The sequence below is a fragment of the Rhinopithecus bieti genome, unplaced genomic scaffold (assembly GCF_001698545.2).
Source record: "Rhinopithecus bieti isolate Rb0 unplaced genomic scaffold, ASM169854v2 scaffold_7212, whole genome shotgun sequence".
Taxonomy (NCBI): domain Eukaryota; kingdom Metazoa; phylum Chordata; class Mammalia; order Primates; family Cercopithecidae; genus Rhinopithecus; species Rhinopithecus bieti.
Window position 1 is genome coordinate 734,117 of NW_016806198.1, and position 17,825 is coordinate 751,941.

General features: G+C 38.3%; 1 pseudogene across 1 annotated transcript; it reads left to right on the forward strand.

The window, feature by feature from the left end:
- The first annotated feature begins 15,531 nt into the window (after positions 1 to 15,531).
- On the forward strand, positions 15,532 to 17,478 carry LOC108531588 (heat shock cognate 71 kDa protein pseudogene; annotated as a pseudogene). The gene has a single exon (XR_001886217.1). The product of XR_001886217.1 is annotated as a heat shock cognate 71 kDa protein pseudogene (transcript).
- The last annotated feature ends 347 nt before the right edge of the window (positions 17,479 to 17,825 follow it).

Below are 17,825 nucleotides of genomic sequence, written 5' to 3' on the forward strand. Positions count from 1 at the left end.
CCATGGTGGTTTGCTGCACCCAGCAACCTGTCATCTACTTTAGGTATTCTCCTAATGCTATCCCTCCCGTAGCCCCCCACACCCAACAGGCCCCAGTGTGTGATGTTCCCCTCCCTGTGTCCATGTGTTCTCATTGTTCAACTCCCACTTATGAGTGAGAACCTGTGGTGTTTGATTTTCTGTTTCTGTGTTAGTTTGCTGAGAATGATGGTTTCCAGCTTCATCCATGTCCCTACAAAGGATATGAACTCATCCTTTTCTGTGGCTCCATAGTATTCCATGGTGTATATGTTCCCATATCATTAATGGGCATTCTGGTTGGTTCCAAGTCTTTGCTATTGTGAATAGTGCTGCAATAAACATATATGTGCATGTGTCTTTATGGTAGAATGATTTATAATCCTTTGTGTATATACCCAGTAATGGGATTGCTGGGTCAAGTGGTATTTCTTGTTGTAGATCCTTGAGGAATCACCACACTGTCTTCCACAATGGTTGAACTAATTTCAACCATTAAGTGTTGCTATTTCTCCACATCCTCTCTAGCATCTGTTGTTTCCCGACATTTTAAATAACTGCCATTCTAACTGGTGTGAGATGGTATCTCACTGTGGTTTTGATTTGCATTTCTCTAATGACCAGTGACTATGAGCTTCTTTTCATATGTTTGTTGGCCTCATAAATGTCTTCTTTTGAGAAGTGTATGTTCATGTCCTTCTCCCACTTTTTGATGGGGTTGTTTTCTTCTTTTGTAAATTTGCTTAAGTTCCTTGTAGATTCTGGATATTAGTCCTTTGTCAGATGGATAGATTGCAAAAACTTTCTCCATTCCATAGGTTGCCTATTCACTCTGATGATAGTTTCTTTTGCTGTGCAGAAACTCTTTAGTTTAGAGTTGCTGGCAAGATGGCCAAACATGAATAGCTCTGGTCTGCAGCTCCCAGTGAGATCAACGCAGAAGACGGGTGATTTCTCTATTTCCAACTGTGGTACTGGGCTCATCTCTTTGGGACTGGTTAGACAGTGGGTGCAGCCCACAGAGGGTAAGCCAAAGCAGGGTGGGGCATCACCTCACCCTCTGGGAAGCACAAGGGTTTGGGGAACTCCCTCCCTTAGCCAAAGGAAGCCATGAGGGACTGTGTCATGAGGAGCGGTGCACTCCAGCCCAGATACTATGTTCTTCCCACAGTATTCACAACCCACAGACCAGGAGATTCCCTTGGGTGCCTACACCACCAGGGCCATGGGTTTCAAGCACAAACTGAGTGGCCATTTGGACAGACACCGAGCTAGGTGCAGTAGTTTTTGTTGTTGTTGTTGTTGTTGTTGTTGTTGTTGTTGTTGTTGTTGTCAAGCATCACCTGGAATGATAACAAGATAGAACCATTCACTTCCCTGGGGCTGAAGCTTCACCAGGGAGCCAACTGGTCTAGCTCAGCAGATCCCACTTCCACGCAGCCCAGCAAGCTAAGAGCCACTGGCTTGAAATTCTCACTGCCAGAGCAGCAGTCAAAAGTTGACCTGGAATGCTTGAGTTTGGTGGGAAGAGGGGTGTCCGCCATTACTGAGGCTTGAATAGGCAGTTTTTCTCTCATAGTGTAAGCAAAACCAATAGAAAGTTCAAACTGGGCAGAGCTCACCACAGCTCGGCAAAACCTCTGTAGCTAGTCTGCCTCTCTAGATTTCTCCTCTCTGAGCAAGGCATCTCTGAAAGAAAGGCAGCAGCCCCTGTCAGGGGCTTATAGATAAAACTCCCATCTCAATGGGACAGAGCACCTGGGGGAAGGGACAGCTGTGGGAGCAGCTTCAGCAGACTTAAACATTTCTGCCTGCCAGTTCTGAGGAGCAGCGGATCTCTCAGCATAGTACTCAAGGTCTGCTAAGGGACAGACTGCCTCCCCAAGTAGGTCCCTCTCTCCTGACTGGGAGACACCTCCCAGAAGTTGTTGACAGACACCTCATACAGGAGAGCTCCAGCTGGCATCTGGTAGGTGCCCCTCTGGGATGAAGTTTCCAGAGGAAGGAACAGGCAGCAATCTTTTCTGTTCTGCAGCCTCTGCTGGTGATACCCATGCAAACAGGGTCTAGAGTGGACCTCCAGCAAACTCCAGCAGACCTGCAGCAGAGGGCCATGACTGTTAGAAGGATAACTAACAAACAGAAAGGAATAACATCGATGTCAACAAAAAGGATGTCCACACAGAAATCTCATTTGAAGGTGATCAACATCAAAGACCGAAGGTAGATAAATCCACAATGATGAGGAAAAACCAGCCCAAAAAGGCCGAAAATTCGAAAAAGCAGAACACCTCATCTCCTCCAAAGGATGGGAACTCCTCACCAGTAAGGGAACAAAACTGGACAGAGAATGAATTTGATGAATTAACATAAGTAGGCTTCAGAAGGTGAGTAATAATAAACTCCTCTGAGCTAAAGGAGCTTGTTCTAACCCAATGCAAGGAAACTAGGAATCTTGAAAAAAGGTTAGAGTAACTGCTAACTAGAAAAACCCATTTAGAGAAGAACATAAATGATATGATGGAGCTGAAAAACACCACACGAGAACTTTGTGAAGCATACACAAATATCAATAGCCAAATTGATCAAGCCGAAGAAAGGAAATCACAGAGTGAAGATCAACTTAATGAAATAAAGCGTGAAGACAATGATAGAAAAAAAAGAATGAAAAGGAATGAACAAAGCCTCCAAGAAATATGGATCTACATGAAAAGACCAACCCTAAGTTTGACTGGTGTACCTGAAAGTGATGGGGAGAATGAAACCAAGTAGGACAACTCTCTTAGGATATTACCTAGGAGAACTTCCCCAACCTAGCAAGACAGGCCAACATTCCAATTCAGGAAATACGGAGAACACCACAAAGATACTCCTTGAGAAGAGCAACCCCAAGACATATAATCGTCAGATTCACCAAGGTTGAAATGAAGGAAAAAATGTTAAGGGCAGCCAGAGAGAAAGGTCAGGTTATCTGCAAATGGAAGTCCATCAGACTAATGCCAGATCTCTCTGCAGAAACCCTACAGCCAGAAGAGTGGGGGTCAATATTCAACATTCTTAAAGAACATAATTTTCAACCCAGAATTTCATATCCAGCCAAACTAAGCTTCATAAGTGAAGGAGAAATAAAATCCTTTACGGACAAGCAAATGCTGAGCGATTTTGTTTCCACCAGGCCTGCCTTATAAGAACTCCTGAAGAAAGCACTAAATATGGAAAGGAAAAACTCGTACCAGCCACTGCAAAACCATACCAAATTGTAAAGACCATCAACAGTATGAAGAAACTGCATCAACTAATGGGCAGAATAACCAGTTAGCATCATAATGACAGGATCAAATTCACACATAACAATATTAACCTTAAATGTAAATGGGCTATATGCCCCAATTAAAAGACGAAGACTGGCAAATTGGATAAAGAGTCAAGACCCATTGGTGTGTTGTATTCACTAGACCCATCTCACATGCAAAGACAGACATAGGCTCAAAATAAAGGGATGGAGGAATATTTACCTAGCAAATGAAAAGAAAAAAAAAGTAGGGGCTGCAATGTTAGTCTCTGATAAAACAGACTTTAAACCAACAAAGATCAAAAGAAACAAAAAAGGGCATTACATAATGGTAAAGTGATCAATGCAACAAGAAGAACTAACTATCCTAAATATATAGGCACCCAATACAGGAGCACCAAGGTTCATAAAACAAGTTCTTAGAGACCCACAAAGAGATTTAGACTCCCACACAATAATAGTGGGAGATTTTAACACCCCACTGTCAATATTAGACAGATCAACAAAACATAAGATTAACAAGGATATTCAGGAGTTAAACTCAGCTTTGGACCAAGTGGACCCAATAGACATCTGAAGAACTCTCCACCCCAAAACAACGGAATATACATTCTTCTCAGCACTACATCACACTTATTCTGAAATTGACCACATAATTAAAAGTGAAACATGCCTCAGCAAACGCAAAACAATGGAAATCATAACAAACAGTCTCTCAGACCACAGTGCAATCAAATTAGAACTCAGGATAAAGAAACTGAGCTCTACATGGAAACTGAACAACCTGCTCCCCAATGACTATGGGATAAATAACAAAATTAAGGCAGAAATAAAGAAGTTCTTTGAAACTAATGAAAACAAAAACACAATATACCAAAATCTCTGGGACACAACTAAAGCAGTGTTTAGAGGGAAATCTATAGCACTAAATGCGCACAAGAGAAAGCAGGAAAGATCTAAAATTGACACCTTAACACCACAATTAAAATAACTAGAGAAGCAAGAGCAAACAAATTCAAAATGTAGCAGAAGACAAGAAATAACTAACATCAGAGCAGAACTGAAGAAGATAGAGACACGAAAAACACTTCAAAAAATCAACGAATCCAGGAGCTGGTTTTTTGAAAAGATTAACAAAATAGATAGGACACTAGCCAGACTAATAAAGAAGAAAAGAGAGAACAATCAAATAGACACAATTAAAAAATGATAAAGGGGATATCACCACTGATCCCACAGAAATACAAACTACCATCAGAGTATACTATAAATACCTCAATGCAAATAAACAAACTAGAAAATCTAGAAGAAATGGCTAAATTCCTGGACACATATGCCCTCCCAAAACTAAACCATGAACAAGTCAAATCCCTGAATATACCAATAACAAGTTCTGAAATCAAGGCAGAAATTAATAGCCTACCAACCAAAAAAATCCCAGGACCAGATGGATTCAGAGCCAAATTCTACCAGAAGTACAAAGAGGTGCTGGTACCATTCCTTCTGAAACTATTCCAGACAATAGAAAAAGAGAGACTCCTCCCTAATCATTTCACAAAGCCAGCATCATCCAGATACCAAAACCCAGCAGAGACACAAGAAAAACAGAAAATTTCAGGTCAATATCCCTGATGAACATCAATACGAAAATCCTCTATAAAATACTGGTAAACCAAATCCAGCAGCGCATCAAAAATCTAATCCACCATGTTCAAGTTGGCTTAATCACTGAGATGCAAGTCTAGTTCAACATATGTAAATCAATAAATGTAATTCGTCACATAAACAGAACCAATGACAAAAAAAATCACATGATTATCTCAATAGAGGCAGAAAAGGCCCTCGATAAAATTTAACACCTCTTCATGCTAAAAACTCAATAAACTAGGTATTTATAGAACATATCTCAAAATAATAAGAGCTATTTATGACAAACTTACAGCCAATATCATACAGAATGGGCAAAAGTTGGAAACATTCCCTTTGAAAACTGGCACAAGACAAGGATGCCTTCCCTCACCACTCCTATTCAATTTCAGTATTTTTGAAGGCGTTTCACACAATAGCAGTGTTAATATATGTGCAAATTTAACAATAATAAGTTAGTAAGCTACTAACCAGATGCACAGAATTTTGGCATAGAAGGTTGGGAATTACCATTGCTAACATAAAGTTAGCTTAGAGTATAATGTAAATTACAAACAACTTTCGTCACCGCAGTATAAGTTAAGCTTAATGGTGGAACAAATTTTAAGTAGTCACTATCTTTAAGAACTTTAATAAAACAATAAATAATACATAAAATACATTAAAATTTACATATTATGTATTTTGAACTAGTTTATCTAGTGAAAATATATAAACAAATTACTGGATACTGTGATGTGTGCATGTTTCTGTGTGTGTGTGTGTGTGTGTGTGTAAGCCTTCTTGTATATCCATCATATGTTAACAAATATTTTGTCTAATCCACATATTTTGACAAGATAGCATAACACAATAATATGATATTTTATCTATATAAAGTTTCTGAGATACAGATAAAAACTACTATCTTGATGTAAATTTGAGTAGAAATTCCTTCAGATTGAGCTCTTGGAAAGCTTCCTTCTGTGGTTACAATCAATCAATGAAGAACATTCTCCATTTGGAGTGCACAAAACTGAGATCTCTACATATGTAATGAAATAACAACCAAATGCACATTTGCGATTCTCTACACAAGTGTATATTCATCACCATAAGTTTTACACTTTAATACTCATTGTGTGATTTTCAAGACTGACTTCTGAGAAGAAGATAAAAAAGAAATTGCTCTAATAGAACATTTATTCTGGAACAAGGTAAGGGTTATTGGTTTTTTGCTTCTTTTTCATTCATATTCATTCTTTTTCATTCATGAATATTCATTCATATTCATATTCTTTACCAAGCCACCTCTACTTTTCCCAAGCCTCTTGTTTTTCTGTGAGGTCTTCTTTATGGCAAGTAGTCTAGCCATAGAAGACTAGTAAAATATCTAGCATGGCATTTGCAATGTCACAGGTTTCCTTTCTCCTCTGAAGAATCTAATGAAAGGGAAAGGCATTCTTTAGTACAAACACTTCTAATCTATTTAATTATAACAATAAAGTGAATCGTACTGGAATAAGTGAGAGACAGGACTAGCTGGATTTCCTAGGCTGACTAAGAATTCCTAAGCCTAGCTGGGGAAGGTGACCGCACCTGCCTTTAAACATGGGACTTGTAATTCAGTTCACACCTGAGCAATCAGGTAATAAAGAGGGCTCACTAAAATACAAATTAGGCTAAAAGCGGGAGGTAAAGAAATAGTCAAATCATCTATCATCTGAGAGCACAAGGGGAGCGACAATGATCGGTATATGAACCCAGGCATTCGAGCAGGAAGTGGCAACCCCCTTTGGCTCCCTTCCCATTGTATGGGAGCTCTGTTTTCACTCTATTAAATCTTGCAACTGCACACTCTTCTGGTCCATGTTTGTTCCGACTCGTGCTGAGCTTTCACTCGCCATCCGCCACTGCTGATGACTGTCCTCGTAGACCCGCTGCTGACGTCCATCCCTCCAGATCCCACAGGGTGTCCACTGCGTTCCTGATGCAGCCAGGCGCCCACTGCCACTCCCAACTGGGCTAAAGGCTCACCATTGTTCCTGCACAGCTGAGTGCCCAGGTTCATCTTAATCAAGCTGAACACTGGTTGCTGGGTTCCAAGGTTCTCTTCCATGACCCATGGCTTCTAATAGAGCTATAACACTCACCGCATGGCCCAAGGTTCCGTTCCTTGGAATCTGTGAGGCCAAGAACCCCAGGTCAGAGAATAAAAGACTTGCCACCATCTTGGGAGCAGCCTGCCCCATTTTCCAAAGGTCCCACCCAATCTTGGGAGCTCTAAGAACAAAGACCGTCCAGTAACATAAGCACTTCTAATTCACCCATAACTTTTATTATAAAATACTTAATAACATAATCACTTTGTATTATCTTAAAAGTGCAGTGCTATACAATTTGGAAATAAACTTTAGATTCTCAGTTTACTTAACAGTTCACTTTGTTTTTACTTAAAATATCCTCTAAAATCTCTATGATTCAGAGATGCTGAGTATTATATTTCAGCTGGAAAGAATTTAAAACTGTTTATGAAAATCTCTTTAAATAAATTTAGTAAGTTCAATTGCCAAAATGAAAAAGGTTGCAAAATTAACAGCTTACAGGCTTATTCCATGAATAATTTTAGCTTTGTCTTCAAGGGCTATGTTTTAAACATCATTTTGTGGATACTCAGCAATCCATTTTGATTTAGTCATTTATTGGTGATTACCTCTTGATTCATCAAAGTAGAAATCCTGGTTGGTTCTGGAGTGCTTCGTTTATGCAAAATTTGGTTAAGTCAAAAAGGACCATTCTTGCAGCATGGTTACCATCAACCTTATTAGCCTCATATGTTTAGGAATATTGTCTGTTTCATGGTTAAAATTTTTGCAAATGATTATGTCCATGTGAAGTTATATGAAATATACAGTGGTTTGTGTGGAATACAGGGAGACTTATCTGGATCATGGGGACCAACATATGAATATTAGCTATTTTAATGAGCCTCCACAGATTTAACAGGTGTATGGAAACTAGTTGTACTTGCATTATTATTACATATATTATACGCAATATATAGATACATACAATGTGATATACATATAACTGAATAAAACAAATTAATTATAAATGGAGAGAGAGAGGGAATATATTCAAAATAGAATGAAAAGTAGGTGTAGAAGGAATCATCGAAATAGGAAATCTCCATTTGGCAATCATGTTAGTAATAATTTACTCAAACATCTACGGTTGTTATCACTAGTATACAAAAGTTGGATGAACATTGAAATATTTGCATAGTTTTAAAATACTTCCCTCCAGAATTCTTATCAATTATAAAGAGGGAAAGAGTAACATCACAGCAGAGATAGCTAGCACACTAGTATAACTGAGTGATTAAAGTCAATATTCCCAGGAATGTGATAGATTGACAGGCAATGATAAAAACACAGAATTACTTCTGTGGTATTCCTGCCAAAAATGCATAACATGAATTTCATCGTGAAAAAACATCAGATAAACCCAAATTGAGGAATATTTTACAAAATAACTGGCCTATTAGTCTTCAAAAATATAAGGTCATAAGAATCAAAGAAGCATTGAGGAATTATTTCAGAATAAGAAAAGCTAAAGAGATATGATGATCAATGCAAGGAATGATCTAGGATTAGATTTATTTTAGGATATTATTGGGACATTTGGCAAATTTGAATGGGATGTCTTGGCAAGGAGTTTTGTGGGACTACTTTGTACTGTGCTTGTCATTTCTCGTAAAGTTTGAAATTACATCAACACACACACAAAAGTGAACTGATACTACTACTAATAAGTCAAGTGACTCCTAGCCTATTGGAGGATATACTAATAAAATAAAATTGTCATAAAAGTTCGGGACTGATGGTTATTTATTGTTCAATCCTTTGTTAGGCATATTTCTTTTCTTACATAAAGAAAGTGTTCCAATTTCTTGACTGAAACACAGATACACTAATTGGGGAGAATTAGAAGTGTTCTTGATTAACCACAATGCTGACAATCCAAAGGAAAATGTATTAAATTCATTTCTACCAGACTTTTTAATGAATTACTCATCTGCCTCACAATGCTATCCAATTGTATGTCCATTGCACGTGAAATATATTTGATTATCTTTTATTTAAAATTATTAGATTCCACCATATTTAGCCATATAACTATCATGAGATTTTCTAGCATTTTACTGTTTCACATTTGAAGCAGTCTGAGTAAGATAATATGATTCATAGTATCATTGCTCTGATTATGATGTTGAGGTGAGAGGTTTTCTAACACAAACTTAAAATCACCTCTTGTCACAAATATTACTTTAAATGAGAAAAGTGTAATTACTTTTGCAATAACCTAATATAAATGACCTTACATCACATGTCCCACAGTTTATTACTTATCAACTTTAAAATAATTGTGAAATTATAAATGATTGCCATACTGCTTTTTTTTATAGACTGTCTCAGATGTAGAGAGATATATAACAATTTGAAAAGACCCAATGAAATTTAAGTGTGTTTATTGTACAATAAGCTTCATCCCATGAAATTTTACTCAGATCACAATGAAATGTATTTTATTCACCATTTCAGGAAAAGAAATCACCAGTAAACCTTCTGAATGTTATGTTTATTCAAGTTCATTATGGCTGAAAAGAGGTTTCCTTTATAGTTGTATTTTTCCAATTTCAGTACAACAAAACTAGATTATATTAGTTTTATGAAAACACCTGAGTTCAGGTATACAAATCTTCTTTTCAAGATTAAGTGTAAGTGAAAAGTTATTTAAAGAATATTATTATCTTGTGCACTGTACCAGGAATGATGAAGAAAGGGATATGTAGAAATGTATTTTTACAATCTGTGCTGCCCAATTCTTGTTAAAGCCTAAGATTTACATTTGGAGAAAGAAATCTCATAATCACAAATTCTAGCCATCCCTTGTATTAGTTTTTATAAATTATAGTAAACAGATGTGAGGTATTTATTTAGAGAATGTTTCAGGTATTGATAATGACAAATTTGGTGTACTCTTCTAAAAATTCAAATATAGTTGTTACAATGGACTTTTATGATAGATGCAATGCTATAATTTGATTGGACTGTTTCATTTTTCCCCTGGCACATAAAAGACTCCATTTCCTTAGTTCCCTATCAGCTGGCTGGGGCCAGGTGGCAAGTAGAATACCGGCAGAAGTTATAAAATGCATTTCCAGTTCTGGCACTATGGAGGATATACTAATACACATTCTCCTTATACTTATTTTTTAGTAGCAGGAGGCAAACGACTCAGTGGAAGATGGCAAGAGTCAAAGTGGTCCCAGAACCAATACATGAAATTATCTCCTTCCCTAGTTCACCCCTTGAAGGATAAATGAGAATGTCCTGGATGTCCTGGATGGATGGAGGTGTCCTGTAGAACGTCTGACTAAGAACATCCACATTGGACTTTGCATGAGTAAGAAATAAACTTTAATGATATTAATCCATTGTGATTTGGGATTGTTATAGCAACTCCGGTCTGGCCAAAGCAGCCTTCTACTTTAATCATGAGGTTACCTGGAAACAAATGGGATATGTTTGTTCAAAAGTACGTCATAGTGTATAAATTTCTCATTAATCGTCAAGCATAGAGTAACTACATTTTCCCTCCCAATTTCCAAGTTATTTTGTAAGGATGATATACATTAGAAACAAAATATTCTGATGTTGAATTATTTCTAAAAGGAACTTGAATCAACATAGATTTGACCAAGGTTTCTAACCATCTATATCTACAGTAGCATGCCACCAATGCTGACTGATGTTCATAAAGATGGCTCCAAAATCGTATCAGATGCTTAACCCTAGGGACAAGACATTATCTGAGATCCAAATTATGAAAATATTAGGTCTAATGTGCCAATATTATCTTTAGATATTAATACCCACATAAATTTAAGGTCTCTTACCACACTAACAGAATACACAACTAATATTTACACAGTGCTGGGCACTACAGAGAACCTTTTCCATGGATTATCCAGTTTACTCCTCACAGCCAATCTAGAAACTGAGAATTCCGATCAGTTCTATTTTACAGGTTAAGAAACACAGCCAAGTGGTAGTTATTCTGAGATAGTCTTGTAAGGAACAGCTTTATTTTATTCATCAATGTGGCTTCAATATTTATTCCAGTGTCTGTTAAATAGTAGACACCAGAAAGGAATTCTCCAAAGAGCTAAATAAGCAAAGAACTAAATAAACAAGGATATCTTTCATGTCCTCTGATCCTACACCCATTCCATGTGCCCATAACTCTCCTGGTATTTCAGTTGTATATCTTTCCTAGGGCTCTTACTGTACTTTTTTCTTGCATCTCCAATAAATGTAGACTATATGCCCTATAATGACTCAATGAATTACTTACTTCTCCTTCTAAATTGAGGAAACTGGAACTCAAATACACTCTTGGAACTTGTTTTTATTTTGTACTGGTGCAACCACAAACGGACTGATAAAGTATCCCCGTGCTTAGCATACCCCACTACTCAATTTCAACCTTATGAATATTTTCTAATAGTAAGACATGAAAGTAAGAAAATTAAAACATATCTCCATTTCCAACTCCAAAAATTAATGCTCACTCCTATCAGATCTCAAAATGATGCCTCAGCCTGGCTAGGAAAAATGGTGATCTCAGTAGAATCTTCAATATTAAAAGAACATCGTATTGTCTGAGTTAATCAATAATGTTCTAAGGAGAAACTTTGTCAGTTATTCAATTGTTATCTAAGCAGAATTCCTTATTCCATTAATGTTTTAGAATGGGATTTGAGGTTTATAAGTAAAGGTTATAATTTTAATGCAGCTTTTTAATACATTTAACATTTAGTGGCTTCCTATGCTAAGATATAGGGAAACAACAGTAAAATGCATTACTTTTCCAGCTTTTACTTATTATTATTATTATTATTATTTATTATTTATTTATTTATTTATTTATTTTTGAGACGGGCAGTCTCGCTCTGTCCACCTGGCGGAGTGCAGCTGGGCCGGAATCTCAGCTCACTGCAAGCTCCGCGCTCCCGGGTTTTAACGCCAATTCCCTCCTGCCCTCAGCCTCCCGAGTAGCTGGACTACAGGCGGCCCACCACCTCGCCCGGCGTAGCGATTTTTTTGTATTTTTTAGTAGAGACGGGGGTTTTCACCATGTTAGCCAGGATGGTCTCGATCTCCTGCACCTCGGTGGATCCGCCCGTCTCGGCCTCCCAAAGTTGCCTGGGATTACAGGCTTGACCACCGCGCCCGGCCCCCAGCTTTACTTATTTAGGGAAAAGAAGAGAAGTGATGCATCTTCAGGAATTGGGGGCCTGAAAATAATTGGCATTGATAGTAAATCTAGTAGCCATATATTGGTAGACTGACATATAGGGAATTGTTTGTTTCAGATCAAAACTTCAATTTCTTTTGACACATCAAAGTTATTAATTTATGTTCAATTTAGTTTTAAGTCTAGCTTTAGTTTTGTATTGGGGTCTTTTTAAAATTTACAATTTATGAAAGGTCTGTAGCCCTATTCTCATCCAGTTAATTCAACAGGAGCTACTTACGGTGTCTTATTTTCCATGCATTAAAGATGGATGGAGATCTACTCCCTATCTAAATGTTAACTGCACCAGAAGGTGATGTGTAAAATTCAAATTAAAAGAGACTCCATTGTCAGTTTATTTCTGTGTGACTGGAAGATAAAGTAGATATAACTTAAAATTCATTTGTATTTTGAGAATTTTACAAGAGTGGTTAATTTAACTCTCAAGATAATGTCATATGAAATACATACTGGTTCTCTCTCTCTTTCTTGCCATCTCCCTTGCCCCATTTTAGTTTAAGTTTAGTAAAGTGAAACTTTAAAACTTTAATTATGTCGATAATTACTCAGAGCTTTGTCTGCCTGATTCCAAAGTCACTAGTTTATTTTTCTTTATTTAAGAAAATAAGGAGTTTCATAAATTAGATCCCTGCACTGGGAGCCCCTTCTTATAGACTGAATTGAGGAAAATAGCACAACCTGCTTTGAGAGAATAACTCCTCTTTAATATAACTGATTAATTCTTCTCTTTTGAAGACCAAAAAAAGGGATTAAATCAAGATTCAACAGAGAATTCTGATAACAATTTGCATCTTTTACCTGTCCAATCATTGATAGTATGCTTTTATCTGTTATTATGGATGTAAAATATATCATTAAATTGTACTTACATAAAACACAAATTGTGACCTAAACTTCAACTAAACTTTGTCTCCCATCATCTCTTTAAACAGTATGTGGCGAATATAATCTGACTTGCTCCTTCATGGAAGCTCCTATAGATGGATTGGCCTTTCTGCTCTCTTATAGGAAATAAACAAATGTATGATTCTCATTGTCTCAAAAAGTCTGACTTCAGGACATTAAATGTTCAGTCCAAGATGTGAATCAATACTGTGAATTGTATTTAATGTAAAATCTTCCTCCCTTTTAAGATAAGAACTTGATTGAATTTGAAAGTCTACTCCATAAGACAAGAAGATTTAAGGGTCAGACTGTTGGGTTCAGTGACTTGCATTTATTTTCCTTTTTGTTCGCTCCCTTCCCCAAATTAGCTAGCTAGTATATCTGTGCACCAGTGTTGGTTAAGTGGGAAGTGGGACCAGCCACAGGAAAGGGAACAGGGAACCTTTTATTTGATTGGGTCCCATTGTGACTTGAATACACTCTCACAGAATCTGGCAAACGTTTCTTTTGAAATCTCATTCTTAGGCTCCTCTCTCCTGCAGTTATCTCATTTTGAATGGAAACATCTCTGCATCTTTAATAAAAGTGGTTATGTACAATACTGCTTAGCCCTAGCCCCCTGCAGCTTCTTTTTGTTGAGATTTCCCACCTATCTAGGTAGCCTTATTGGACAGGACAGGAGATTACTGCTCCCCAGATTACTCCCTCCTACATGGCATGTATCTGAGTCATGAGAAAAACATACCTTTTTTCTCACCACTCTGGAGTATCAGGGCAGTCCAGGGTGTTAAGACTCTCTTGGCCCTGCCCTACTAGAAGTCCACAGACCAGAATGATCCCAAATGCAGATGGAGCTGCTGAAGCTCTAGAGAATCCCGCTGCCCTTTAACTGAAGAGAGGAGTATCACTCCCTTCTCCTTCCTGGGAGATGGGATGGAAATAACAGTGTTCCTTTCTGCAAAATAGCCTCCCACAATCATTCAGCTTTTCTGATTTTTTAAATGTTAGTTGAAAAAGAAAGCAATGCTTAAGAGTCATGAGATAAGTTTGGATGTGTTTTTGTTGTTGTTGTTAACTATGCATGTTGATTTGTTTATTTTGGACTCTCATAAAGGATATTGGCACCTCAATTGAAACTCAGACCACAAGAGTTAAATTTAAGCATTCTATTGCAGGTATTTGATAATTTTACCATTTGTCAAGATATCATAGCTAGCCATAAAAAACATGGAAAAAGCAGGGAGTAAATGTATCTGAAGACTGTTTCATGCTAATGTGAAGGATAATAAGATATTAGATCTCAAACCTACATGTAAATATTAAAACAGGCACTATATAGGCCAGGCAAACAAGTAACACTCTGGGTGTATTTAATAGGAAGAAATATAATACAGACAATTAGAAGCTTGCGTGGTAGTTTGGAAGAGCTGGGGAATCCAAGTCCCAAGAAACACCTAGCATATTATCTCAACTGCTGGTAGAGCCAAAATGAACAATTTGCTCATCTGGAAACATAGAGCAAAATCTCACGTCTAATGTCTATAGATCTCCTAGTACTTGCCTATGTGGAGAATGCACTAAAGAATAATGGCTTTCTTATTTATTTTATTTTATTTTTTTTAATTTTTGAGACGGAGTCTTGCTCTGTCTCCCAGGCTGGAGTGCAAAGACGTGATCTCGGCTCACTGCAACCTCCGCCTCCTGGGTTCAAGAGATTTTCCTGCCTCAACCTCCCAAGGAGGTGGGATTACAGGCACCCACCATCATGCCCAGCTAATTTTTGTATTTTCAGTAGACACGAGGTTTCACCATGTTGACCAGGCTGGTCTCCAACTCCCAGTGTCCCCTGATCAACCCTCCTCGGCCTGCCAAAGTTTTAGGATTACAGGTGTAATCCTAACAGGTGAGCCATTGCACCAGAAGGAATGATGGCTCTCAATGCCTCTCATCAGCAAAGCCTAACTTACAGCACAACTAAAAGGGATTACCCTGTGTTCCCCAGGGAAGAGTGTAGGAGGGGGTGAAAATAGTGCTGAGTGAACAACAGACATTCCCACACAGAGATGAACATAACTTAAGTTGCTAAAACCTAGCAAAGATAAAGTGGAAAAAATTCTTAAAACTAAGTTTGGCAGTAGGAGTGAAAAATTATAAATCATCTCAGCAACATGTGACCTCAAATAAACATATGAATTAACACATACTCTGTAAAAATACTGCCATACTTTGATATGAAAGAACACCGAACACTCATTGAATTTGCCTGCAGCTCTGGGGGCTCCTGTGGCTTTCTTCTTTATCGGAGCCAGACCTACACACCAGCAACCATGTCCAAGGGACCTGCAGTTGGTATTGATCTTGGCACCACCTACTCTTGTATGGGTGTGTTCCAGCATGGAAAAGTAGAGATAATTGCCAATAATCAGGGAAACCAAACCACTCCAAGCTATGTTGCCTTTGCGGACACTGAACGGTTGATCAGTGATGCTGCAAAGAATCAAGTTGCAATGAACCCCACCAACACAGTTTTTGATGCCAAACATCTGATTGGATGCAGATTTGATGATGATGTTGTCCAGTCTGATAGGAAGCATTGGCCCTTCATGGTGGTGAATGATGCTGGCAGGCCCAAGATCCAAGTAGACTACAAAGAGACCAAAAGCTTCTATCCAGAGGAGGTATCCTCTATGGTTCTGGCAAAAATGAAGGAAATTGCAGAAGCCTACCTTGGGAAGACTTTTACCAATGCTGTGTTCACAGTGCCAGCTTACTTTAATGAGTCTCAACGTCAGACTACCAAACATGCTGTAACTATTGCTGGTCTCAATGTACTTAGAATTATTAGTGAGCCAACTGTTGCTGCTATTGCTTACGGGTTAAACAAAAAGGTTGGAGCAGAAAGAAATGTGCTGATCTTTGACCTGGTAGGTGGCACTTTCGAAGTGTCAGTCCTCACTATTGAGGATGGAATCTTTGAGATCAAGTCTACAGCCAGAGACACCCACTTGGGTAGAGAAGATTTTGACAACCAAATGGTCAACCATTTTATTGCTGAGTTCAAGCGCAAGCATAAGAAGGACATCAGTGAGAACAAGAGAGCTGTAAGACGCCTCTGTACTGCTTGTGAACATGCTAAGCATACTCTCTTCCAGCACCCAGGCCAATATTGAGATCAATTCTCTCTATGAAGGAATCGACTTCTATACCTCCATTACCCATGCCCAATTTGAAGAACTGAATGCTGACCTGTTCCATGGCACCCTGGACCCAGTAGAGAAAGCCCTTTGAGATGCCAAACTAGACAAGTCACAGATTCATGATATTGTCCTGGTTGGTGGTTCTACTCTTATCCCCAAGATTCAGAAGCTTCTCCAAGACTTCTTCAATGGAAAAGAACTGAATAAGAGCATCAACCCTGATGAAGCTGTTGCATATGATATAGCTGTCCAGGCAGCCATTGTGTCTGGAGACAAGTCTGAAAATGTTCAAGATTTGCTGCTCTTTGATGTCACTCCTCTTTTCCTTGGTATTGAAACTGCTGGTGGTATCATGACTGTCCTCATCAAGCGTAATACCACCATTCCTACCAAGCAGACACAGACCTTTACTACCTATTCTGACAACCAGCCTGGTCTACTTATTCAGGTTTATGAAGGTGAGTGTGCCATGACCAAGGATAACAACTTGCTTGGCAAGTTTGAACTCACGGGCATACCTCCTGCACCCCGAGGTGTTCCTCAGATTGAAGTCATTTTTGACATTGATGCCAATGGTATCCTCAATGTCTCTGCTTGTGGACAAGAATACACGAAAAGAGAATAAGCTTACTGTTACTAATGACAAGGGTCGTTTGAGCAAGGAAGATACTGAACATATGTTTCAGGAAGCTGAGAAGTACAAAGCTGAAGATGAGAAGCAGAGGGACAAGGTGTCATCCAAGAATTCACTTGAGTCCTATGCATTCAACATGAAAGCAACTGTTGAAGATGAGAAACTTCAAGGCAAGATTAATGATGAGGACAAGCAGAAGATTCTGGAAAAGTGTAATGAAATTATCAACGGGCTAGATAAGAATCAGCCTGCTGAGAAGGAAGCATTTGAACATCAGCAGAAAGAGCTGGAGAAAGTTTGCAACCCCATCATCACCAAGCTGTACCAGAGTGCAGGAGGCATGCCAGGAGGAATGCCTGGGGGATTCCCTGGTAGTGGAGCTCCTCCCTCTGGTGGTGCTTCCTCAGGGCCCACCATTGAAGAGGTTGATTAAGCCAACCCAAGTATAGATGTACCATTGTTCCACAAATTTAAAACATTTGAAAGAGCTAAATTTGCAGCAAATTCTGTGGCAGTTTTAAAAAAGTTAAGTTGCTATAGTAAGTCACTGGACATTCTCAATACTTGAATATGGAACATGCACAGGGGAAGGAAATAACATTGCACTTTATAAACACTGTATTGTAAGTGGAATTAAATACAACTATTTAAAATTGGCACCAAAAAAAGAAAGAACATAGAATTGAGTTAGTTCTAAGAAAGTCCATGTACGTGTGAATACATAGATACAATTATCTAAAGGATAATTGCTGTGGATGTCAATCTAGATAATTGTAGTGGATGTCAATCT